This window comes from Macrotis lagotis, chromosome 1 (assembly GCF_037893015.1).
Source record: "Macrotis lagotis isolate mMagLag1 chromosome 1, bilby.v1.9.chrom.fasta, whole genome shotgun sequence".
In the NCBI taxonomy this organism is placed as follows: Eukaryota; Metazoa; Chordata; class Mammalia; order Peramelemorphia; family Peramelidae; genus Macrotis; species Macrotis lagotis.
Window position 1 is genome coordinate 342,827,422 of NC_133658.1, and position 27,409 is coordinate 342,854,830.

Genomic DNA, 27,409 nt, shown 5'->3' on the forward strand with positions numbered 1-27,409 from the left:
ACACCACTAGAGGGTAAGAGAATCAAAGACTAATCTATATATCCATTTCAGGGAATCTATAAAATCAGTTTTTTATCTTTACAAGACAAAGAATCAGAGCTCAGGACTATCCCAGGATCAGGAAATCAGGAAATCTTCAAATTTAAGAGTAAAGGAGTTAAAATTGTATCAGGACTGGAAGATATTAGATAATGATAATGATTAGTGATAACAATAATAATGACATTTATATAGTGCTTTAAGAGTTTGAGTAGTGCTTTACACAAGTCTATCTCATTTGATCCTCTCAATGACTCTTTGCTTTTATTTCCCCCATTTTACAAATTGAGAAGACTTGACTTCTAGAGTGGTTAAATGACTTAGCCAGAGTAACATAGTAAGTGTCCAAGGCAAGATTTTCACTCAGATTTTCAAGTCTCTAGTTCCAGCACTTTACCTACTTCACTAATCAATCAGTTGCCACATAACTAGCATTCATATAACTTTTTGATGTTTACCAAGCACATCTCTCATTTGATCCTTATAACAACCCTGTAAATTAGGTGCAATATCCCTATTTTACTGAGAGAAAACTGAGAGAGAGGTTAAAGTGATTTGCCCAGACTTAAATATCTAGTAAGTGTCTGATTCAGAAATCCAAATCCAGTCAGTTGATAAAGAGAACTGGACCTGGAGTCAAGAAGATTTTCTGAGTTCAAATCTAGCCTCAAATATTAACTAGCTGTAGGACTCTGAGAAAGTCACTTTACCCTTGTTTGTCTCAGTTTCCTCATCTGTCAAATGAGCTGGAGAAGGAAATGGCAAAATATTTCTGTATCTTTTTGTTTGTTTGTGTTTTAGGTTTTTTTGGCAAGGCAGTGGGGTTAAGTGGCTCGCCCAAGGCCACACAGCTAGGTAATTATTAAGTGTCTGAGGCAGGATATGAATGGTACTCTGTCCTCTGCTCCACCTAGCTGCCACACCTAGTGTATCTCTTGAGTTTGACTACTCTGAGATCAACAGACTGTCTCAATAGGTTTGGCATTAATATAGTGAGCTCCAGGAAAGTGGAGGCCACCAGAGTGCCTAAGGAGGGCAAATTGGCCTAGGTCAAAAATAGAATGATTGGCATAGTCCCAGAATTTCTGACCTGAGAAAATCTTTATAATATCTCAGAGGTGATGAAATCACAGAATCATAGAATTGAGCCTGAAGAGGCCTTAGAAAGCATCTAATCCAAACCATCTTTTGAATGAAATCTTTTCTTATTCCTACCTACTGCTAAGGGCCTCCTCCCAAACCATCTTGTCTTCAACTACATTGTATTTATTATTTTTGCAGTTATTTTATTTATATTTCTATATGTAACTTGTCTTCACAATTAGAAATATTTTGTATGAAATGATTGAGTCTATCTCCATGACAGTGCCTGGCACATAGTAGGTGTTTTATAAGAACTGATTGATTGGCTGATTACAAAAGAGGAAACTGAGGCACAAAGAGAACAGGAACTTTATCCAAAGGTCATACCCGCAATTGGTAGCAGAGCCAGGACTAAGAAATCAGTACTCCTAATTCCTTCTAGTGCAGGGCTCCATCTACCCAAGGCAGAAAGAAGAGTTTTCTTGGACTGTGTTCAACTTGTTCCTACTCCTTACCCCTCATACATGCCTTTCCTTTCCACCCACCACTTCAAGTTCCTCTGATCCTTCAAACATTGCCGATTATAACACAGGAGAAATAGCCTTGAAAAGGCACATAATGTACCCAAAGGTTTTCCGTTTTTTCCAACATATCTGGAGCAATCTCACACTTCCTGAGCCTGGAGAATGAAAAAAGCATTCAATACAAAAAAGTTGAGTTTCAATCCACACGTCTTTACTGACACTTGGAAGCAGTTCTGAAGAAACTGGGGCCTGGGCTGGGTCAGACATGGACCTAGGGCTGGGACAGACTGGGGCTGGGGCTGAGACTGGAAAAAGAAAGGAATGGAGCAGAGGGGAGACAGAAAGAAGGAGTGGGAAATCGTGCCTGGCTCTCTGGATGATTCCATAGAAGAAAGCTCAGCCTTATACAGACAAAACTAATCCAAGTGAAACATTCAAGGCTGAATTATGTTTGACACAGGAGGATGAGGTCAGTGTTAACTTGGAGAACCAAAGAAGACTCCTCTGCTCTTCCTCCTCCTCCTCCTCCTCAATCCCTCTCTTTCCCATCTTGCCTAGGAAGAAAATTGAAAATCCCCCAAAGCAGAAATGTCACCCAAGTGTGTAAATAGCACAGCTAATTTTCAGTCACAGGTCCTGAGACCCCAAGTTCAGTATGCTTTCCATTACATCGCACTGCTTGCCCACAGATTATAGGAAGGAGCGCATGGATGCTCCAGAAATGGTGAGATGGGACAATTCCAGCCTGGAGAGTATAGTGTGTATGTATCAGGGAGTCCAGGGAGTTGACAATAGTAGCAATTATTCATCTGTCTTTAATGCTATACAATTTACAAATCACCAACAATCCCATGTAATAGATAAGGAAACTGAGGCCTGGAGAGGGAGAGTAATTTCACTAAAGTCATAAGTAGTGACAATAGCAAGATTAGATGACCAGCTCAAGATACATCTCAATAGGTATAATTAATTCCATTAATCTCCTAATTGTCCATTCAGCTTTATTTACTCCCATAGAAAGCTTAAACATCTTTCCTTTCTCATTTCATAAAATTGTAGATTTAAAGACAAAAGAGATCTTAGAAGAAAATATACACTGGGAAAACCATGGTTTACAGACAGAGGACCTGGGTTGAAATTGTACCTCAATCATTTATCCCCTTGGGTATGTAATTTAACTTCTCTGGTCTTCAGTCTCCCCCATAAAAGGAAAACAGAGCTCCAAGATCCCTTTCAGGTCTGAGTCTAGAGTCCCACTTTCACCTATTCATTTTATAAAGGAGGACAACTCTTCTCATTGTGCTAGTGTTACAAAAATCAGATACAAAGCCCAGAAGGCCTGGTTCAGAGGATTTCCTTCACCTGGGGTCAGGCCCTTGAATCAGAATTGACCCCAATCCCTCTAAGAAAGGTAGGATGCAAAGGTCTGCAGGATGGGGATGAGGGAAGAAAGGAGAGGGAAGATGGAAAGAATCTCACCTGCTAGGAGAGCTAATTAGGAAGAAGTTTCAAATTGCTGACTCTGTTGAATAAGCAGTTTGTTTCTAAATCTGCTGGAAGCCCTCAGGGCCGGTCTCCTTCTTTGGTGGATAGTCTTGCTTCTCCATCCACCCCCACCCCCCAGAATCAGTCTTATTTTGTCTAAAATCCTACCATTAATGCTTCTGTCCCTTGGAAGAATCCTAGAACATAGAATATCAGAAGAAGAATCTAGGACTTTAAAGACCATTTAGTCACACCTTTTCATTTTTCAGATAAGGAAACTGAGGGCCTTGAAGGGGTATGGGCTTATCCAAGGTCATATGCTGGGTCAAAGGCAGATTCAGTGGTAGAACTGGCTCTCCTAAGCAGTTTTCCACAGCACAAATGCTGATTTCCTAATATGGCAGTGGGTCACAGTTCTCTCCCCAAGGAAGATGCCCTATTCCCAGGGCTATGGAGGACAACACTAAGGAATTGCTTCCTATCCTGTGATGAATTGATATGTAATAGAAGGATTCCTTTAGCTTTATTTGCCAAAACCTTCCAAAAACCTACTTCCCTACTGTAACCAGGATGTGCAGAGGGAACTAGTATAGACAAATCTTAGCAAGAAAAGAGTCCCACCCCAGGTTTGAATCCCAACTCTGACAATTTTGAGTTATGTGAATATGTGAATTTCCTTGATTTTTCTGGGACTCCTTTTCCTCAAGTATAATATGAGAAGGTTGGATAAATATCCTCTAAGGCTTCTTCTAGCTCCAAATTTTATGATCCTATGACTCAGGCAGGTCTCAACTAGAAATTCTAGTACCTAAGGTAAATGGATTAGGGATTAGGGAAAGGAGAAGTGGAGATCATGGGAACTGAAAAGAGGAAGGAAACTAGGAAGTAAGAATGTTTGAAGGAAGCTATAGTTGGGGTGAAGACATGAAGTCAAGTATTAAACGTAAAAGGAAGTAGAAGAAAATGAGTGGCCTTAGATGACAACCAGGTACATCTGGAGATCAAAGAATATAGAAAACCTTAAGAAGGAAGACCTGAAGGAGGCAGTGGGGAACTAGGAGTATGATAACACTTTTTCCTGGCCCTGTGTCTCAGAGAAGGAGTAGCCAGTCTCAGAGAGAATGACAGGAGATAGTGACTTCAGGAGAAAACCAGATGGTAGAAGGCATAGGAGATATGGAGAGAGGGAAGCAAAGATTCAGGAAGACATAGTGGAAGGTGAGAGAAGACAGTGATACTGAGGAGGACTAATGTTGAAGTTACTGGAGCAGGGAAAAGGAAGAAAGAATGGCCAATTCTACTGCTGAATTCCAACTAATTCTAAATATGGCCTGTAACCATATAGGGTGAAGGATCCCCCTCCTCCAGTTAGAGTTTTATTTTTGGTTTTGATCTTTTGGGGCAAAGGCAGATTCAATGACTCTTGGGCATCTCCTTTCTACTATATCAACAACCTTGCCTTGCAATGTGATTCGGTGCCACCAGGTGGCCCTGTGGCTAAAGTCAGGAGAATGGTAAAGTGGGAGAACATATATGGAAGTGGTCCTACATGAATAGAGTTTAAAAAGAGTTCTTTTTGTTTTTCATTTGAGTCCAACTCTTTTGACTCATTTGAGGTTTTCTTGGCAAAGATATTGGAGTAGTTTGCCATTTCCTTCTCTAGCTAATTTCAATAATGTGAAAACTGAGCCAATCAGGGTTAAGTGACTTGCCTAGGGTCACACAGCTAGGGTTCACACAGAAGTCAGATTTGAGTCTTTTCTGGGTCCAGTCCCAGTTCTCCATTTCAACAACTTGCTGGGCTCTAGAGAACATCTTTCACTTCACAGATGGAAGCCCAGAGAAGGGCAAAAAGTTTCCCAAGACCCATAGGAGTTTTGAATCCATATCACCAAAAAGGAAAAAAAATCAAGAGTATAAAATGAGATTATACATGTGAAAGTGCTTTAAAAAAATAAAAAATTTCAGAGAATCAGATATATAAGTAACAGGTACCAGAGAAGTCACCCAGTCTAATCCTCTTCATTTTACAAATGTAGAATTGAAGAGTAAGTGACTTTCCCTAGTCCACACAATGCTTGTGCTGGCAGGAGGACTCAAATCCATATCTTCTGACTTTATATCCAGCATGCTTTTGTCTATAAGTTAAAAATTGTATTTTTTTCCCTAAAGTCCAGACCTGTAATTTCATTAATGCAGAAACAGTGAACCTCAAGTTAAAAACTTTCAATGCATGCATATCAGCAACTATTTTGCAATTTATAGATTTGTCTAGGGCACTGATTACAGTATTCTCCAAGTCAAAGAGTATGACATTTGTTCACCAGACAGGTCTTGAAGTCCAGGTTAAACTACCAGCAAAGCCTGCCCTGTTTTCCCATGCTATGCTCCCTCTCAGCTATCAGTGTGAATACAAAAGACTTATAATAAGATGACTTCTTCTAGAAAGAGACTTGCCTCCAGGTCTGCTAACAATTTACATTGTGACCCTCAGATGCATCATTACTCTTCTCTTTGGATCTCATTTTGTAAGATTGTATATTTATGACATCCTGTTTGATGTTCTAAAGTCTTTTAGAATATTTTATGTTTTCTAGGGCAACTAGGTAGCAAACTGACCTGGAGTCAGGAAAGTATCTTCCTGAGTTCAAATCTGAGCTCAGATACTCACTAGCTATGTTACTCTGGGCAAGTCACTTCACCCTGTTTGTCTCAGTAAAATGAAATGGAGAAGAAAATAACCACTCCAGCATCTGTGCCAAGAGTTGAATATGACAGAAATGACTGAACAACAAAAATAACGTTCTATGTTCTCAGGTCCCCCCCAGCTCTGCTACTCTGTAATCTATAATTCTGAGATTCTGTTATTCTAGTAGTCTACAATTATGAGATTCTATTTACCAAAGATTTTCCTTTCAATGACTTCTGGTGTTCTGTAGACTCTGAATAGGGCTGGATTGAGAGAAGGAAGTAAAATATACTGATGGGGGCAGGGACAGATCAAGAACCTTAGTAATCTATTGCCTGACCCTTTCCTAAATCCCTCCCTGTCCCTTCCCCTAGGGAAGTGGCTTCCAACCCAGCTACCCACCCTCCCAGCTGATGTGTGCACAGTTCTTCCCCAGCCCAGCTCTCTAACCCTTCCCTTTGTCTGGGGGACTCAGATGTATACGGTTCCTATTAACCCCTTCATGGTCTCAACTCTCCAGTGTGCAGCTGTCATGCCTCCCCCACCAAGAAGAGGGGAGAGTAGGGGGAAGGTGGCCGATGTGTAGGGACCCTCTCTCCACCCCATAGTTAATCACAATTAGGGAGAGGCATGTCAAATTCAAGGCTGGTCTCATCCATCACCCAGCAGCCAGCCTGAGCTAAGGGGGTGACCCAGATCCAAATGGCTCTGCAGGAGCTGGGGGGAGGGAGAGGCCAAAGATGGAGATCTCCACTTTCCCTTCTATTGCTCCTAGGGAGATTTATCCCCTGGGAAAATCTGCAATATTGGCTCACCTCCACTCCAGTTGGAACTTCCCCCCCCCAGCACCTCCCTCCACTCTCTCTCACAGGCCCATCTTGGATTCAAAGAACTGGAACAGCTCTCTTTGGGAGGAGCACTAAGACCCTAATAAGTAAAAGAACAAAGTCACAGAATGAGTCATTGGCAGAACCTGGGATGAGCATACAAGTCTTCTGACTTTGAGGGTTCTTTCTACTGTGGTCTCTCCATAATGTAAATTAACATTTTTTTAGGCACTAATGTTGTAAAAAAAACTGTATGAGATAAATTCACATGGTCTAATTAATGAGAAAAGATATACTTTTTTTTCTGCCACTGACTTGCTTGCTGTGTAGTCCTTGTCAAGTCACTTCCTTTTCTGGGCTTCAGTTTCCTTATCTGCAAATGAAACAATTGAAATAAACATATTTTGAGCTTTTTTTTCCACCTCTGATATTATGTTCTAAGGTAACTTCCAGTTGTGACATTCTAAAATCTATGGGTATTAGACTCACATCCAGTTTTAACTCAATAAAAGCACTAATGTTTTCACTATGGGATAAAAATAAAGAATGTACATGGTAAGAGAAGAGAATGATCTCTCTTGACCCAGAGATAGAAAAAAGCTTCACTAAAAATATGAGACTTGAGCTGGGTCTCAGTGTGAAAGAAAAGTGTGAAAGGCTGGATGGGGGGAAAGATTTGTCATTTGAAGTCAGGAATGTAACTGTGCAGGGAGAGGTGGAAGGAAGCAAAGCAATTAGTAGACTCGGTAATCAAATTTACACGATGGGGACCTTTGTTTGGATTTTAGAGCTACAGAATGTGAAGTAAGACTGGGAAGATGGGTGCTCTCCTGCCCACCCCTCAGCCCCCAAGATGCTAGGAATGATTACTGAACACAGAACATCAAAGCTGGAAGCAACAATAATAACAACTCACTTTTACACTGAGTTTTAAGAGGAAGAGAACAAGCATTTCTATAGTGTGTCAGACACTCTTTGCATCTCATTTGATGCTAATTTTGAAAAGTGGCGTTGTTATTATAGCAACCCTGTGAGAGCCATAGACCAGTAGGGAGCCCAAGGTGGAAGAATCCAAGATGCTTGGAAATGGGAGGAACCTTTCAGAATATCAGAGAGAGCTGAGAGTCCCAGGCCCAGGAGCTTGAGCTCTTGGATTTAAAGCCAGCGCTACTTCAGCGCTGTGTGAGTGGAGACTTGACCCGGGCAAAGACTTCCCTCCCTAGGATTCCCGCACCCCTCCCGTTTTTTGGCCCGAGGGGTCGCTAGGGGGCGGCACTTCTCCGCTTAGAAATCCGACAAGATGTGGGAGGGGAGGGGGCACTGGGAGCGCGGAGGGACCGGGCAATGGGAAGAGGAGGGAACAGACGGCTCCCTTGGGTCCCCGTGAAGGTTGATTTCCAGCCCATCCCAGCCCCCTCCCACCCCAGTTTCCCGGCGGGGGACCCAGTCAGCCGGGAGGCGGGGGAGAGGAAGAGGGAGGGATCCCCCTCCCCTCCGTTTCGCTCACTCGTCACAAAAGGGAGAGTGCCTGGGGGCCGCCCCTCCCCCTCCTGGCATCGGATAATTAACTCGAAGCCAATAAAATGCTGATTGGGGGCCTTTGTGCGCGCGGCGCATTGTCATGTAAAGCGGGGCCCGTTACGGTCCCGCCGCGCCGGGGGGGGGGGGGGGGGGGGGGGGGGTGTTAGAAGGGTTGTGGAGGAGGGGAGATGAGGGGGATCCGAACCTCCCCCTTCCAGCCCCTCCAGGCCGGGCCCGGCCCCGGCCCCGATTCCGACCCCCGCCCAGCTCACGCAGCTGGTCCGAGCGGCTCTGGCCACCTGGACCTTCTCTGGGCGGGGGCCGGGAGATCCAACGGGGCCGCTGCCCGACGGCCGGGCCATCTGCTCCTTCCTCCTCCTTCCTTTCGCTTCCTTCCCTTTCTTCCATCCCTTCCCTTCCCTTCTCTCCCCCTTTACTTCACCACATCTCTCCTCTTCCTCGCCTCTCACTCCTCTTTTCCTCAGTCTCTCCCCTCCATCCTCCAGGGTCCCTCCCCCGGGGCAGGAGAAGAGGGTTACTTGGGGGGCACCCCATTTTGCCAAAGGAGAGGAAAGAAAGGAGAGAGGTCCCGAGGAGGATTCCCACATTTTTCGAGGGGACATGCGGGGAATTCTGTGGGGGCTCGGATGGGTATTGGGGGCTGCTGTCCAATCCCCGCTCCGTATCCAAGGGTTCATTGGAATTCCTTTTAAGGGTTGAGCACCCTGAGATTATGTAGTGAAGGGAAGTCGACTAGTCCTTTGTGGGAATGGGTGGCCCTGGAATCTGAGAATCCTCAGGGGGAGGACCTTTCTGAGGTCTGCCAATGATTGTTCCCCTCCTATTATTTCCCACCATTACTGCAACACGTCCCAGCACGAGTTCAATTTTTTGTGTTTTGTGTATGTGTGTATATTCAATCAATATTTATTAATCAAATTCAATGCCAGGTCCTGTTGTTGAAATAAAAAGGACAGAAACCTGGTCCCCACCTACCAGAAGCTCACATTCTGAAGGGGGGGAGCTTTGTACAAGCAAGATATAAATAGTAGAAAGGGGATAAATCTCAGGGAAGCTCCAATGTGACTAGTGGCTCAAGTTAAAGTCTCTGGGTCAGGCACTTCCTCTAAGTATTTTAAATAACTGTCAGGATAAGAGAGCCCTCGATAAAATAGACCTGAATGTCCACCTGTTTGTTTGTTTTGTTTACAAGGCAATGGGGTTAAGTGACTTGTCCAAGGTCACATAGTTAGGTAATTATTAAGTGTCTGAGGCTGGATTTGAACTCAGGTCCTCCTGACTCCAGGGTCAGTGCGCTATCCACTGTGCCACCTAGCTGCTCCTGTATGTACATGTGAACAGGCCTACTTGCCATTTCTCAATTTCTAGTGTAATTACCTTTATCTCCATGCTATCCTTGAGGAAAATAGTATAAAGTAAACGCAAGTATGTATTAATCTCCTACAGTATAACCAGTTGGCAACTAGGTGCTGCAATAACTAAGAGTGTTGGGACTGGAGTCAGGAAGACTCATCTTCCTAAATTCAAATCCGGTCTCAGATATTTACTAGCAAGTGGGGCAAATTCTGTTTGCCTCAATTTCCTCATTTATAAAATGAGTTGGAGAAGGAAATAGCAAATCACTCCTATATTTTTGCCAAAAGATCCAAATGGGGTCATGAAGAGTGGGACAGGACTAAAATAACTGAACAACAATGTGCCAGTCAATGCAATAGGTACTGGAGATAAAAAGATGCCAGGGAGGCAGAAATGTCTCCTTATTGGTCATAGATGGAGGAAGCAGAGAGACTCTGAGATTCTGTTTCCATCCTGTCACTCCAACTCTAAGATCTTCCCATCTTTCTCTCTTTTTCATATTTATCCCTCTTTCCTTTTGGGGGGATATGTCCAGAGGCCATATATTCTGGGGGCAGATATTCTGCCCTATCTGTCCTTTCCCCTGAAAGGGAGGGAACCAAAAGGGTTCCTAAATTTCTTCCCCCTTCCCTCTCCCCCACAACATGCTCTCCCCTAGTTTGGCCCACCAGACCTGCAGCTCTTGCCTGAACCTATATCAGCTGTTGCAGCTTCTCAAGATGCATAGTTCTGCCAACTGAGGTGCCAGGGGAGGCTGTCACCCTGTGGCACAAAAGACAGCTCTCCTCACTCCTCTTCTATCCTCTCGGGCTGGGGCCAGGAGTGGGGACTGTGCCAGACCCCGACCACCTGGCCTTCCAACTGCTCACAGCGGCTGCCCCAGCCCTCAAGCCCAGCTGATTTCTTATCTTGTTCCTGAAGGAGTGTGAATTTGGGGAGGGATGGGGGAAGGGCATTGACCAGGCCCCACATGCCCTGGCAGAAATAAGATCAGAGGAAAGCAAAACCTGAAGAAAGGAAAATAGAGAAATGAGAACAAGAAGGATATAGAACAGAAGGGAAAAAGAGTAAGGGAGAGAAAAATAAAGGACAGAGAAAAAGAAGGGAGAAAAAAGGAGGGGGAGGGAAGAAAGAAATGGAGGAAGCTGGATAGATATGATGTAGAAGAAGGCTAGAAATAAGAGAATAGTCCATCCCAGAAGGCAAAGTAACTCTAGAGAAACTTGCCAAGGGATATTAGCACTTGGAATAATTCCCCTGAGCTTAGGAAGGCATGGTGGGTCTGGGAAGAGAGTTTGATGAATGGTCAGTGAAGTGAGATCTTGGGCTTGGAGAAGAGGGTTACTGGGCAATTCCCCCCCCCCCCCACAGCCCAGCCTTATTCTCTCTTCTTGAGTGAACTGAAGAGAATAAATTCAAATTAATTCTGTTCAAAGTCTGTGGATCTCTCAAGGACAATCCCGATAAACCTATTATGTAAAATGCCATCCACATACAGAGAAAAAACTATGGAATCTGACCAAAGAGCAAAGCATGCTATGTTCACTTTTTAAAACTTCTTTTATATTTTTTTCCTTTCTTTCTCATGGTCCCTCCCCATAAATTCTAATTCTTCTTTCACAACATGACTAATATGAAAATATATTAAATATAATTGTAAATGTACAACCTATATCAGATTGTTCAATGCCATGGGGAGGAGGAAGATATAGGAGAGTGATAGAAATATGTGGAACTCAAAAGTTTGCAAAAGGAAAAATGCTGAAAACTATCTTTGCATGATATTGGAAAAAGTTAATTTTAAAAAATGTTTGTGAATTTCTTTCCCAACTTAAAATACTATGGAAGATACTATTAGCTTCCTTAAAGATAAAGATTTTGAGGAAAAGGAGTCCTTATTTGGAAATCTCAGGGAGAAAGGAAGATTTGGGAACATTTACAAATATTGTGACGAATGAAGATTTCCCTTCATGATCATTTATTTCATTTTTCTGAAGGTGGAAGAATCTATAAAGGGACATTCTATTCTGTATCTGCTTCTCAGCAGGAAAGAGAAGAATTGATTTCTGAGGTAGATATAATAGAAACTTTAGAAGGAAATGACAAGAAGGATTCTACTTAGAAGTCAGAAAAGACGAGAACCTCAAGAGTAAAATTTCAAAGACACAAAGGGAAACAATCCTGAAAGGAGAAAAAGCAGGGTAATATGAAGAGAACAATGCAAAGAGAATTCAGCAACTATTTTAGATCTTCAGAAGATGGAAGCAAGGGCAGGTAACAACGAAAGAATATATAAGATTGTGGCAAGTTCTTACACTACTACAAGTAGTATAAGGCATTAGTCCTAAAGCCCCATAAAAGGCTAGTGAGGCTAGTGAGAAAAGCAAAATAAAAAGGGTTCTCAAGATGTGGGAGTGGGAGGAGAGGGGTGGAAAATAAAATCATAAATGAAAATAATTGTTGCTTTGTGGTATAAAGGAAAATGATAAATGACAATAAAGAGAAGGTACAATGACTCCTTTTTCATTACGTTTCTTTGCCAAGAAGAATTACACTTAGGTGTGTCTGGAAATGACAGCAAAATATGACTTAAAAGGGAAGTGATACCTCTTATTAGGTAGGAGATATTAAGAGAAGAGAGGGAGAGGAGAAGAGAGGATGTGTAAAGGCCATCAATTTTGACCTAAGAAAAATTCTAAAAGAATCATTAAGGAGATGATTAATGTGCATTTAGAAAAGGAAGAGTAAAGATAATATTATTAAGTTATACTGGTTATAATAATTATTGCTATATTAATCTAGATGACTAAATTTAGTTAACCTAAATTTTAGCAAAGGATGAAAATTTGATAAATTATCACATTCTAATTTTTCTTGTGGAAATGGAGTGTGCCAGACAAACTGATGATATATTTAGATGGATCCTGAGCTGGTAGATTAGCAGTACTAAGAGAATAATCATAAATAGGTCAATATGAACTTAGTGGAAGGTCTCAATGATGTGTTTGGCTCTATGCTGTTTAATACTTTTATCACTTTTGTAGATGATATAAAGCAGGGAGGTTTGATGATAGAATCAGTATTCAAAAAGATCTTGACAGACTGGAACATTTTGCTGTAAGCAAGATGAAATTCAATCACAACAAATGTAAAGTCTTATATTTGGGTCCAAAAAATCAACAAGATGAAGAAGTCTGATTAGATCTGAGGGGGATTAGTGGACTATAGACCTAATAGCATCAACAACAGGATATGGTAGCCAAAAGACCTAATAAAGAGATAATAATGCTTCTAAATATTGTCCTGGCAAACTGTATCTGGAATATTATGTTCAATTCTGAACCCTATATTTTAAGCAAGGCACTGATAAACTCTTGTGGCCAAAGAAGATGATGAGCCCATGGAATATCATGAGGATCAGTTGAAAGAATTGGAGATGTTTAGTTTGTAGAAGATCAAGTTGCAGTAGGAAAAAGGGACTTTATAGCTGTCTCCAAGTATTTGAGAGGCTGTTCTAGGGAAGAGGGATGAGATTTGCTTTGTTTGACCTCCAAGAGAAAAAAACTAGGAACTAGTTCAAAGAAGTAAATATTAACTTGATTGCAGGAAAAATTTCCCAGCAATTAGAACTATTCAAGAGTTGAATGGGATATTTGAGGAGGCAATGAGGTCCCTTCCATTAAACGTATTTTTTTTTTTTTAGGTTTTTGCAAGGCAAGTGGGGTTAAGTAGCTTGCCCAAGGCCACAAAACTAGGTAATTACTAAGTGTCTGAGACCAGATTTGAACCCAGGTACTCCTGACTCCAGGTCCGGTGTTTTATCCACTGCGCCATCTAGCTGCCCCTCATTGAACATCTTAAAGCAAAAACAGGAAGACAAATTAGTTGTTCATTATTGGTATAAGGATGGGGTTGAAATCATCCCCATTCAGCTTGGATCTCCGACAGTTGATTAGCAGAATAAGAACACTTTTTGATTGAATATGAACCAGGCCTATACATTTTCTTGAATCAATCAAAACCATTGTTTCGAGACTGTCACATCCTGAGCAATAAAATGTATAAAAGAGAAAGCTATTTCAAAATGGTTTTTGGGAGAAGACCCTTCTCTGAGAGGCTGGAGAAAACAGATCAAAGCTGAGGTAGAGACGAGGAGAAGATATGAACAAGTATGTAGAGTAGCTCTGCAGACATCATCTCTGAGATTACAGTAGATACAAATACAAAAACCAAGGATGATCTTTGACATTAAGGAACATATTCAAATAGGGCAAACAACATTCATGAGAGTGTGGTGGCTTTAAGGGTCACTTCTGGTCAGAAAGCTACTATCATATCACTTGAACCCATTGGGAAGTAGAATGACACTTCCCATATAACAGCAATGATTATGGTTCATGATTCTAGAACTGGAGGGAAGAATATGAAGATAGCAGTCTGGCAAAGAAAGGGTATAAGTCAATGCAAGGCAATTGGTTTAGGGACCGTGCAGAAGTTGATGAAGTAAAAGTAAAGCATAGTTAGGGGTTTCTTGAAAGAGTGTTTCATCATGTCATCAATGAGAAAGCAGAGAGTGACCAAGGGTGGGAAGAATGAGACATGGTAATGGAATCAGAACACAAAATTTGTCTAGCATAGCCTGCCCTACTGAGAACCTGGATCTTAAAGAAGAGACCAACAGGATATGGATAGAGTGAGTTAAAGTCCTGCAACAGTTCCATAGTTTCTCTTAAACTAAGGAATAATTAATATCCAGCCACTCCTTATTCTGGAGCATCAGGTAGAAAGAGAGAAATTTACAGAGGTAGAACCCTAGCCTTCACCAGTTTCTCACTGGCTATTTGATCAAGAGCAAGACCTTTCCTTTCTATGAGCTTTAGTTTCTGTCTTTGTGAAGTGAAGATAATAATATTTGCATACCAGCTCTGATAAAGAAATCTGAGATCCAATTCAACTTGCTGTATATAAGGTACTGGACAAGGCATCAAATATTAAAAATTATGTAGTCGGGTGGCTAGGTGGTGCAGTGAATAGAGCACCAATCTTGGAGTCAGGAGTACCTGGGTTCAAATGCAACCTCAGACACTTAATAATTACCTAGCCTTGTGGCCTTGGGCAAGCCATTTAATCCCATTGCCTTGAAAAAAATCTAAAAAAAAAATTATGCAGTCCCTATCCTCAAGCAGATTACAATCTATAGGATGGGACATGATATACACAATAATAGTGTGATTGATGGTGGTGGGAGGAATAATCCAAATAAAGGGTCTTAAGAAAATGAAAGGAAGAGAACTGATGGTAAGAGAATTTAGAATCTGGAAGAAGGATCTTTGATGGCCTCTCATTTTACAGAGGCAGAAACTGAGAAGTAAGAAAATAGAAATGATCCATCCAATGTCATACAGTTAATAAGGAACAGCAGCTGGACTTCAGCCCAGGTCCACTGATTCCAAATCTAGTATTCTTTCCATTACATCATACTGAGCTATTATCATCACTCCAGTTACATAGGGGAAAAAAGGCTGAATTCTATCTCATGAGGTCTGAGTAGGTTCTTCCCAAAAGGACCAGAATGAACTTCACAGAATGAATTTTCATTGAATCAAAGAGCTGGGTTCAAATCTTAGGGTTTTTTTTTTTACAGTCTATGTGACCCTAGTCAAGCCACAACTTTTATTAGTGTCAGTGGGCTTATCTACAAAATTGAGGGAGATGAATTAAATGATCTTTAATGTCCTTTTCCAGCTATCAAGCTACCCTCCTTTGCTCCAATGAATCCTAAACTGGGCAGGGCTGAGAGCATCTGCAGAATTCTCCGTCCTCCCTCCCCCAACCCCCTCAGGGTGACCATGGCTCCCGGCTTTTGTCCTTGCTCTTTGTCTAACAATCTGTTTTACCTCAGGAAGATGAGCTTCTGGGAGCAGTCAGTCTGTTGTTTTAACTTAAAAACACAGATCCAGGCCATTTTTGAGGGGATGGGAGTAGGAGGGAGAATGTTTGAGGGAGGAGAAGGCAACTGTTTCCTAATTACCCTGGGGAAGGTGAGAGAGTCGTGGGGACCAGTTCTGAATGCTGTAGAAATAGTTTTTAGAAAAGGCTGTTTCTGGCTGCAGTCTTTCCTTAGCTCCTCTTGCAACTTTAACACACAAGCACAAAAGCAGAAAAAAAAAAAAACCCCTCAGAACATAGGATGATAGTTCCTCAGGCATAAAATGTCAGAATTGAAAGGGGCCTTAAAGCTAGATCTCACCTAACCTCCTCATTTAGATTTTTCAAACTAAATCTGAGCTAAATACTGAAATAGGGAATTGTTGTGGCTTAGGGATTCCCTGCCCTTGGCCTCACCTTTCAGAATGCAGATAAGAAGCTGATTTTAACACATGATCTCAGCAAAGTCAGATTTTGAAGCTGTCTTCAAAGGCCTTTCTGAGAACCGATAACCAGTAATGGTGCCAATCCAGAAAGCTGGACAACATTGTTAAGCATTTGATGTGAAGCATATCTCCTTTTTATTCATCTTCCTTTCTGACTTCTGGGCTCAAGGTCTGTTCTCTCCAGTGTATCATTATTTATTTCAGGTCTCTCAGATAATCCAAGATCCTTACCACAAAGCCTGGATGCTCCCTCCTGCTGAGCAATCCCCTATCTCAGTTCCCTTTCTTTGGGGGGCTCTTTTAGCTCCTTTCTAATCCTTGAGGTAAACTAGCCCTGTCCAGCCCTCTCCCCTTCCCTGGTAACATGGTGGACCCAGGGGTTCTGCTCTGATGCTTTAGAGGGGTGGGGTGTCAGGTAGACTGTGCCTAGACTACAGGAAAGGGGGTGGGGGTTGTGAAGTGAGGAGAGTGGAATGTGTCTGGATTCTGAATCAGACGACCTGTATGATTTTGATAAAGCTCCTTTCACCTCTAAACACGTCTTCTGAAAGAATCTTGTATATTGCTCTAAAGATCCTAAAGCCCATTTTCTCGCACACCAATCCTAGGAGGGACAGTTAGGTGGCCAAGTGCTGAGTCTGGAAGACTCATTACCCTTAGTTCAAATCCAACCTCAGAGGATTTACTGTGTGACCTTGGGCAAGTCACTTCACCCTATTTGCCTCCACTGCTAAGAGGTGAATTAAATGAGCTGGAGAAGGAAATGCAAACTCCTGCGGTATCTTTGTCAAGAACACCCCAGAGAGGTCACAAAGAGTCAGACACAACTAAACAGCAACTTTTCATTCATTTATGTATTTATTTTTGCAAGGCAATGGGGTGAAGTGGCTTGCCCAAGGCCACACAGTTAGGTCATTATTAAGTGTCTGAGGTCGCATTTGAACTCAGGTCCTCCTGACTCCAGGGGCCGGGGCTCCAGACACTGAGCCACCCAGCAACTTTTTGAGGCAGGTGCAGCGATCATTATTCCCATTTTACAGAGAAGAGAAACTTAGAGGCAGGATGGGGAAGTGCAAATCGCAGACAGGCTGACAGCACCATTGTGCCGGTAATTGTCGGAAGCCTCGCCCCTCGCCCCTCTTACACGGCCTGGCCTGGGGACTGCGGCTCTGGCAGACCTAACAGGATTCTTTCGATTGCGGGTCCATCGCCTGTCCTGGCTCGGTCCCAACGCAGGCCCGGCTCTGGGGCCAGGCTTCCTTTAAAGTCCTGGTCGAGCTGCGCGGCGGGGAGGCCCGATGGTGGCCCGGGGTGCCTGGAGCCCTGCCCGGGAGCTGGAAGGAGCCCGCCGCCCCCCGCGCTCCCTCCCTCCCTCCCTCCCCGCCTCGGCCCGCCCCTCCCCCAGGCCCCGGGGGAGAGAGAGGCGCAAACAGATGGACGCAGCCTGGCAGGGAGGGGAGGCGGGGAGGGAGGGCGAGTCCCCGGCCCGTGGCTGGCTGACGGGCGCACAAAGGCCGCGCCGGCGGCTGGGCGCTCTGGGGCACTTGGTGCGGCGCCTTATCGCCGCGCGCACACCCGCGGCCCGGCCCGGCCCGGCCCGCGCGCCGCGCCCCCCCCATTCAGCGCCGCACAAAGGGCGGCTGGCGGCCGAGGTGCGAAGATTAATTGCCCAATAAGGATGGGAGGGGTGGGGGAGGGGTGGGAGGGGAGTGAAGAGGGGGGCGACCTCGGGGAGGGGGAGGAGGAGGGAGGAAGGAGGAGGAGAAGGAAGACACAGAGACACAGACAGAGAGAGAGAAACACAGAGAGACACAGAGAGAAACAGAGAGACAGAGATAGAGAGAGGGAGAGAGAGAGCGTGAGAGTCCTGAATGCCAATGTAAGGTGGAGGGCGCCCGCACCCGAAGGGCTGCCAGGAACTGGGCCCAGAAGGGGCTCTGTGGCTCCCTTCCTACAACTATATTATCTTCCCCTCAAAGCCCAGTTTTAACCCCAACCCCCAGATATTTTTTTTTTTTTTAGGTTTTTGCAAGGCAATGGTTCAGTGGCTCGCCCAAGGTCATTATCAGATTATTCTTAATAAGAACTCTCGGAGCAAGTCCATTCTGTAACAGGAGGGAAGGGAACCAATGGCCGACAGCCCTTTTCTAACATCCTCCGGTTCTACAGGTCCGAAGAGGGACTCCCCGTGCGGGACGGAGCCCAGGCCGGGTGGCCACGGAGCCCCGGCACCTGACGCCTGACAGTTTAACTCTCCGCGCCCCGATCTACTTCGACATGATCTCGGCCCGTGAGACTATCCCGACAGGCCCAAAATAAGGTTTTGAGATGTAGAGCCCCGACTAGCTCAGGCTCCCAAAGCAGGTCGGAGAAGACTGGGAAGAAGCAGCTTCGGAGGGAGTGGTGGGGATGTTCCCCACCCATTGGCCAACGGTTACAAAGGGGAGGAGCCCCATCCTCTAGTCCCAGCCCCGCACCTCAGCACATTGCACTACAAGCACCTCCCCCCACCCCACCCCGCAACTCCAATCCCACCAATCTTCCTTTTTCTATTCACTTTCCTAGACACTAATGTTGGTTTTTCTGGATGAAGTTCCAGTTTTTTCCTAGATAGGATTTAATTTAGGGGTCATCACCCTTCTGCTTTGTTTGCCCTATATTTGGATTTATAAAATAATTTGTTTGCTAAATCCCCAAATATTAGAACAAGGGAATTCCTTTGGAACTTAGAATATAAATCAGTAGTGAGTATGAGTCGGAAAACCAGGGCAATCATTTTGGCTTCTGCTAGTCATTCTTTTTAACTTTTTTTTTGCAAGGCAAAAGTGACTTGCCCAAGGTCACACAGCTAGATAATGAAGTGTCTGAGGTCACATTTGAACTCAGGTTCTCTTGACTTCAGGGCCGGTGCTCTATCCACTACACCACCTAGCTGCCCCATTCTTTTTAAACTTTGGACAAATCATTTCCCCTCAGAGTCATAGATCTAACCCTGGAGTATAAGAACTTAAAGGAGCATTGCAATATAAAATGGAATGATAAAACTGTACTGTACTGAAAACAGTTCCAGAAATATATCCTCAAGAAAGGGAAAGACAAAGGGAAAGGTCCTATTCAAAAAATACTTATAATACTTTTTTGGGTAACAAACAAATGGAAGTAAGGGAATGCCTATGCCTGAGGAATGTCTGAAAAATTGTGGTATGCAATATTACAGTTCGACAAAAAATGACCAAGATGGAGAAATCAGAGTAACAAGGGATGAGTGAAGCAAAAGGAATCTAGGGCCTAATTTATACAATGACCACAATAAAGTAAAGGAAAACAACACTGATGATTGTGGTGACCATTCATGATCCCTGAGGACTGGTGCTGAAGCATGCTTCCCTCCTCTCAGAATGATTCTAGGTGGAGAATGAGTGTATACATCTTGAGATCTAGTCAAATGTTGATTTTTCTTTTTAACTTAATGCTACTTATTACAAGAGAAGGTTCTATGGAGGACGGAGGGGCAGTCACTGAGAAGTGACAGTAATGTAAACAAAAGATACATCAATAAAACATGGTTAAAGGAAATGGAAAACATTATTAAGAAAATTAGATGTAAGGAGTATTGCAACATAGAATATTAGAATTAGAAGGCATTTTGTGAACTGAGGCCCAGAGAGAAGTGACTTGTCTAAGGTTACATAGAAATTTTAAGGTAGAGCCAAGATTTAAATGCTAATCTCCTGACTTCTAGCCTGTCTGACTAGTTTAAATCCATTAAAAGCATCTTTTTTTTTAGTTTTTTTTGTAAGGCAATGGGGTTAAGTGGCTTGCCCAAGGCCACACAGCTAGGTAAATATTAAGTGTCTGAGGCCAGATTTGAACTCAGATACTCCTGACTCCAGGGCTGGTGCTCTAACCACTGTGCCCTCTATCTACCTCTGAGTATCTCAAAGCTGAAGGATATCTAGTCTAACACCTTGACAAGATCTTCAACAAATGCACACTCAACCTACACTGATGGACCCTCACAATAGATAGCATAATACAGTGAAAAGAGCAAGAAAAGTTAGAGCCAGACAAGCAAGTGCTAGGTCTAAATCGTATCTTTCAGCCACTTACTCGTTGTGTGTCCCAATTTCATTTAATTTCTCTGAGCTTCAGTTTCCTCAGCAAGAAGAGTAGTATAATACAGCTGCCAAGGAGAGAGTGGTGCAATGTAACGATAGTTGGTTTGGGGGAGGAAAAAGAAGGGAAAAGTCATTTCTATAGTACTTATTTTCAGGAACTGCACTAGGCAATTTTTACAAATATCTCATTTTTTTTCTCATAACAATCCTGTGCTAATATTGTCGCCATTTTACAATTGAGGAAACTGAGGCTGAAAGCCTATTCACTGTCCCACCTACCCGCATCTAATTCAAAGAGTGATCTTGGGCAAGGCACTTCACCTTTTCTGCCTTTGTTTACTTCTCTGTAAAATGAAAGGTTTAAGACTAGATAACCTCTAAGGTTCCCTTCCAATTTTATACCTATGATCCTATAGATTGAGGGAGAAAAAGAGAAACAGTCAGAGTCAGGCAGACCCAGGATGGCTCCTTGGAGAAGTCTGGGAGGGGTGAGAGCCAAGTCTAGGATTTATGGCTGCAATCAGAATAATGAAAAGAAGGAACTGTGTCTGCCAATGCCCAAGAACCAGAGATGCTGCCCTATTACCCAAAACAGTCCTGCTTTACGTTCTTTAAATTAGCATGAAACCTGCTGTTTTGCATATTATTTACATACAATTTGCATGTTAATGAAGGTTTTTTTTATGTTAGAATGCACCCAAATCCCCCCAGTCCCTGATCCATAGAACATAGAATGTCAGAGCTGGAAGGGATCTTAGAACATATAACATTAGAGTTGCAAGGCAGGTGGATATCATCTTAAGCAAGGGTTCTTAACCTGAGGTCTGTGAACTTTTAAAATATTCTGATAACTATTTTAGTACATTTGGTTTCCTTTACAAACCTATGCATTTTATTTTGTACTTTTAAAAACTTTATTCCAGGGGTGGCTAGGTGGTGCAGTGGATAGAGCACCGGTCTTGGAGTCAGGAGTACCTGGGTTCAAATCTGATCTCAGACACTTAATAATTACCTAGCTGTGTGGCCTTGGGCAAGCCACTTAACCCCATTTGCCTTGCAAAAGCCTAAAAAAATTTTTTAAAAATTAAAACAACCCTTTATTCTGAGACAGGGTCCACAGGCTTCAGCAAGAGGTCTGTGACTCAAAAATAGATTAAGAAATCTTGATAGAGAGGAAGAAGAGTGAGGTGTAAAGTATTGAAGAATAACTTTGGAGATGGTTAGACAGGGCAGTAGAGCCAGTCCTTGGAGAAGCTAGGGAGAAAGGAGGTGAGGGAGAGGTGAAGAACAAACATGGTGAGATTCAGGTTAAGGTAAGGACCTTCAGATTCTTGACTCCAAAGGCAGAAAGGCCAACTGAGTCTGGGGGGTGCCCAGGGCTGGTGGGGTGATGGACCTATTGTCCCTTGCACTGGTCAGACCATATCTGTAGCTTTGAGCTTCAAATTGGAGGTCCAGTTTTTAGTGTCACATTTTGGGAAAGACATTAAATAACTGATGAGTGTCCAGAGACAGGCAAGAGAGTTATTAAGAAACCATGCCATGGTTGAAGGAAGTATCATCTTCAAAGATCTGAAGGAATCTGAAAGAAACTAGACTTGCTCTAGCTCACAAAGCAGAAGTAGGGTAGAAGTCATAGAGAGGTTGAATTCACTTGATAGAAGGAAAAGTTTCTAACTTCTAAAATTTCCAATAGTTAAAATTGTTCAAAATATAAGGTGCTCCTTTGGGAGCTTGTTTGTACCCCAGATAGTAAAAGTCTTTGTAGAGAGGATTCCTTTTCATGAACAAGCTGGACAAAATGGTCCCCAAGGTCCTAAGTCTTCCCACTCCCATTCTCACAAAACCAATGACTCTCTCTGAGGAAAGGGAACAGCCATCTTCAGAACCCAGTAAATGCTGTCTATGGCATGGAAAAAAAAGAGGAACATGGTGACAAAGTAGCTTCAGGTCTTCCATCCTCCCCACAACCCCTCCCTTCCAAGCCTTAGTCTCAGACAACACAACCCCAGCTGGTGTATCTTAAAGGGGACAACCTCACAGGCTGAGTAGGCAGTCCCTCAGCCTGGGAAAAACGGCAGCTCTTAAATCAAGACAGCCAGCAGGCTCACTGAGGTGCTGCAAGCTGGGGCAAGCACCAGGTGTGCCCACTCGAGCCTGGGGGGACACAATGGCTGGGCTGATGGCTGCCCCGAAGCCAGCAGGTGGAGATGGGGCATGGTGGCGGGGGGGGGGGGATCTCTAGGAGGTAGGTCTTTTTCTTAGCATTGCGAGTGGGTACTGAGAGCTGCTTTGGGCAATGCCAGGTGCTGGGCACCCAGCCCACATAGCTCTCTCTCTCTCTCTCTCTCTCCTCAGTTTCCTTGTGGCCTGGCACTTCTCAGATCCTGGGCAGTCTTTAAGACCAAATAGCACCAAGGCTCAGAACTCTTTGATTCCTGGGACAGGGGTCCTTCTGAGCTCTCCTTAGGTCAGCCTGGCCCATGTCTTTCAGCCTACTATGAGTCTACTTACAGAGTTATGTAGATTAAAGGTTATTAGAAGTTATCTAGTTTCATTTTATGTTCCCCAGTTACATGTAAAGACAATTTTTAATATTCATTTAAAACAAATTTTGAGCTTCCTTTCTCACCTCATCCCCTCTTAGAAAGTAAGCAATCATGCAAAAGCATATTACCTTATTAGTCATGTTGTGAAAAGACACAGACCCTAATGAAGAAAAATCATGAAAAAAAAAATGAAAACTAGGATGCTTCAATCTGCATTCAGACTCCATCAGTTCTTACTCTGAAAGCAAATAACACTTTTCAACTTGAGTCCTTTGGAATTGTCTTAGATCATTGTATTGCTGAGAAAAGTTAAGTCATTCATGGTTAATCATCATCTAGAATTGCTGTTACTGTATACAACATTTTCCTGGTTCTGTTCACATTACTTTGCATCAGTTCATATAAGTCTTTCCAGGTTTTTCTGAAATCAAACTGCTCATCATTTCTTCTAGCATAGTAATATTCCATTACAATTATATATCACAACTTGGTCATCCCCTCAATTTCCAATTCTTAGCCAAGAGAAAAGAGCTATTAACTATTTTTGTACAAATAGGCCCTTTCTCCCTTTGTTGTAAATCTCTTTGGGAAACAGACCTAGTAGTGTATAGCTGGGTTTGGGGCATATCAACTTCCTCATTCTTAAGAGAAGTAAACTGTGACAGAGAAGAAAGTGATTTGTTTAACAAGATCATACAACAAACTAATGGCAGAAGCAGGACTAAATTATACAACACACACCCCTGACTGTCAAACAAATTCCTTTCTTTTAACCGTTATTTCTCCCATCTCTTACCTCTTCTGTAATTCTTTCATTCATCCAATGACCTACTTCTGAGGAGTCTCCACAATTGAGGCATCTGCAAGTCTGAGAGGCAGCCAAAGAGGAAGCCATAAACTTATTAATTAGGTGATTAGTAAGACATGTAAAATATTTCTTTCTCTGGACCTCAATTATTCCCACCAGATTATTCCAAAGGTTCCTTCTAGTTCTAATAACTGATGTCTATAGAATGCTTCAAATTTTCCAAACATAGATCTATCACTATTTTATATACCTTTATATTTCATTTTTATAGCTACCCTAAGAGAGAGGTGCTATCATCTTGCCCATTTTATAGTTGACAAAACTGAGGTTCAGCAATGTTACTCAATTTACTAGGGCTCATGCAGCTAACTAATGTCTGATGAAAGATTAAACCCCAATTCAATACTCTGTTAGCTATACACACAAATTCTAGAATCATCTTATTTGCAAAGTCTAACGATAAGAACTTAAAACGATACAAATAAGTATTATATGCTAAACTTGCTCCAAATTCTAGCCTGGTGCTCATTCCAATGAGTAGGATGGTCAGGGCTGAGAGATGCCAGGGAAGAAAGGCATAGGCGCTGAGTGATAAGGGAAGGCTTCCTTGGAACGGATAGGCAGAGATAAGGAGAGAGGAGTGTTCAGGTGGTTGAAACAAGAGCAGTTAGGAAAATTAAAGGTATATCTAGAGGGCAGTAAGTATACCACCCTGCCTGCAGCAAAGAGGATGAGTGTTAGAGGAAGGTAAAGTGATATCAGAAAGGAAAGAGAAGTCATCACTTTATCTCTAGGAGAAGGAATATGGGTGTATTGTCACCTTAGGATAGCCTAGATAAGAAATCACTGACTATTAGGAAAACTGGATTCACAAACCAAAAAACTACCTTGGTTTCTATCTTTTCTTCAGGTCTAGGTTGATGATAGAACACAGATCTGATTTCTATGAATAAGCAACTGTATATTAAATCAAATATCAAAACTTTAAGATTTGACAAAAATAAACAAATTTTAAAAATTTTTTAAAAACAAAACCTGAGTTCAAATCTAGACTCTCACTGTATATTCTTGAGCAAATTACTTCCCTTTTCTGAGTTTCAGTTCCCAGTCTTTAAAATGGAGTTAACTCCTGTTATTAACTCACATAGGTGATTGAGGGTCAAATGAGAATGCTAACAAGTAAGTGCTTTGCTAGATTCTAGGGACTGTCATTAGATTAAATTCTACACCTTCCAGATTCTTTTTTCTCTTCCTCTTCTCTAACTTTCTATTCATGTAATCCCTGAATCTCCTATAGGAAAGAGACCTTAGAATCCAAGATAAAAAATGTTAAAGATTGGTCCCTTTGTTTTACAGAGGAGGAAACTGAGGTCCAGGGAAAGGAAACAAATTTTACAAAAATCAGGCAGCTAATGAGAGAGATGGGGATTCTTTACATCACTTCATATAACACCAGCAAATGGAATAAATCTGGGAAGGAAAGCTAACCCACTACAGGATGATAGAATTCAAATTTTAAAATGATTGGGACAGACTAGATCATTGGACAGAATCTTAACAAAATGAAATTTAGCAGAGATAAAGGTAACATCTTATATTTGGGTTGAGGAAACCAGTTCAAATCTGCCTTCAGACACTTACTAGCTGTGTGACCTGGGACAAGTCATTTTATCTCCTTGCTTCAAAAGAAAGATCTAAGGGTGGAAGAAAGGATGGTTTTTAGTCTGGAGAAGGGAACTCAGGGAGCCTGATAGCTGTATTCAAGAATTAGAAGAGAAATTGGATTTGTTATGTTTGACCCCATGGGACTGAACAAGGAACCATGGTTGAAAAAAGTAAAGAGGTCACTTTAGGCTTAATGTCAGGAAAATCTTCACAACAATGCAAATCCTTTAAAAGTAGACTGAACCTCATCATGAGGTTCAGAGACTATATAACTATTTGTCTGATTTGTTATAGTGTAGTTCTCTTTTTAGGTATGGGTTGGAGAGGGTGACTCTTCTCAAAAAGTTCTTTCCATCTTTCAAATTCTGTGATTCTGTGAATCTACTATTCTATCATTCTTTCTACTATGCTGTATAACAGAGAGATCATAAATGCTATCAAACCCTACTGATGACCAACCAGATTTTCAAGGTTTGGATTCTGAACCAGATGGAATGTCTAGAAGTAAAGAGGGGCAACTAGGTAGTGTAGTAGATAGAGCACCGGCCCTGGAGTCAGGAGGACCTGAGTTCAAATCTGTTCTCAGACACTTAATAATTACCTAGTTGTGTGACCTTGGACTTAACCCCATTGCCTTGCAAAAACCAAAAAAAATTGAAGAGATAGGGGCTACACTATTTCTGTGCATTTTGGGGTGACATTTACTGGCCTTTGTAAATGAAAATGGCAAACTTGACCCACTATTACTGGAGCCTTTGCCCTGATCTCTATCTCTATAGATGAAGATATGCTAGGAAGTGCCGGCCACAGTCCTTTTTAGATTCCCCTTGAGGCCAAGGGATAGATTTACAATGTGGTTATTGTTAGTCAGAGATCACTTTGAAACTGGGAAGGGGCAAATACTGGATATGGTTCAGTCAGAAAGAGGGGGGTCAAAGTTCAGTCTAGAGTTGGGACATAGATACTGAATGAAATAAGGCATCACTAGTGATTCATTGTAACTGGTAGAGCTCCCAGGCTCAGCCATTTTTTGCCATTAGATAAATAAAATACAAAGGGCATATGAATCCTAAGGCCAACTGGCATCTCTTGTCTTGGAGTTCAGTGATGAAGAATCTCTTGTGCTAGCTAGACCAGACTTGAGGTGATGGTGGGTGCTGGATGGGGAAGGTTTCTGTCTTGTTCTTTGGCACTCAACTTCTCTTACTCCCTCTGTGTCCTTACTTGGCTTGTTTCTGCCTGTGCTTGTCTGGCTGGGCAGTCCACTGTGGACCTAATGAACTGGCTGGCATTCCTGGCCCAGTTACGCCCTGACAGGTGTTGTATTAGCAGGGGCTACCACTCCTGCCTCGGCCTTCTCCTGTCCAAACATGGAAGGGGAAGGGGAAGAAAACCCTGGGCTCACCCAGGTAACAAGACTGGAGTTAATTAATCATCTAGGATCACTTTCATGCTTTTCAAAGTCTTAAGCCCAAACCAGAATCACTGACTCTTCTACAAGGAAGGGATGCACTCCAAAGATCCATTTATCTGCTTCCATGCAAGACGGTAATCACCCATCATTATGAGTAGCCATCTTATTCCCAGTAATCACTGGAAAAGGGGACACTCTACATTGGTAAACTAGAGGAAAGGAACAACAATGAGCAGGAAATCAAGAGGTCTGGATTACTGATTCTGACACTATATGGCCTTATTGCTCCATATTTGAACTTCAGTTTCCTATTCTGTAAAATTAAGAGGCTGGACCAGATTGTTTCTAAATTCTTTTCCAACATTCACATTTATGCCAAAGGCTTACACCAAGTCTGAGATCTATGTTCTAAAGTCCCATTCTTTGACTGATCTTCCTCACTTGTTCTTTCTGGTATTACATAATCCATTTTTCACAACTTTCATAGATGGGGAAGTTCTTCCTTGGGTCTAACTTCAGGTCTTTCCAGTGCAACAGGAGCTAATATTTTCTTTCTTTGCCTTCAGTGGAGATGAAGAAAAATGAATCACTGTTTCCAGTGTTATAAGCTATTTGTAGATACTGACCAATTTTTGGTAGCCTGATTCTAACTAGTCTGATACCTTTTTAAGCTTAGGCTGAAGGTTAATACTGAAGACTACTTTTTAAAATCACAAGGTATGTAGCAATCTTTAAACATTCATTGTACTTCTTTTCTTATTTTCTCTTCAGAATAATATTAGTAGAGGGGCAGCTAGGTGGTGAAGTGGATAAAGCACCAGTCCTGGAGTCAGGAGTACCTGGCTTCAAATCTGGTCTCAGACACTTAATAATTACCTAGCTATGTGGCCTTGGGCAAGCCACTTAACCCCATTTGCCTTGCAAAAAGAACCTTAA

General features: G+C 42.5%; 1 protein-coding gene across 13 annotated transcripts in view; it reads right to left on the minus strand.

Annotated features, from left to right (window-relative positions):
* FAM110A (family with sequence similarity 110 member A) overlaps positions 1–27,409 on the minus strand; it is a 181,308-nt gene that overhangs the window by 93,209 nt on the left and 60,690 nt on the right. For 4 of the 13 annotated variants that reach the window (XM_074211796.1, XM_074211798.1, XM_074211799.1 and 1 more), the window contains one exon: positions 6,944–7,020. The exons of 3 other annotated variants lie outside the window; for them this stretch is intronic. The gene's annotated coding sequence lies outside the window, so the exon portion shown is untranslated. Of the gene's footprint in view, positions 1–5,085; positions 6,748–6,943; positions 7,021–7,563; positions 8,184–20,029; positions 20,103–23,382; positions 23,455–27,409 lie in introns of those variants that run through there. 6 more of the 13 variants (XM_074211802.1, XM_074211803.1, XR_012473678.1 and 3 more) reach the window with 5 other exon arrangements.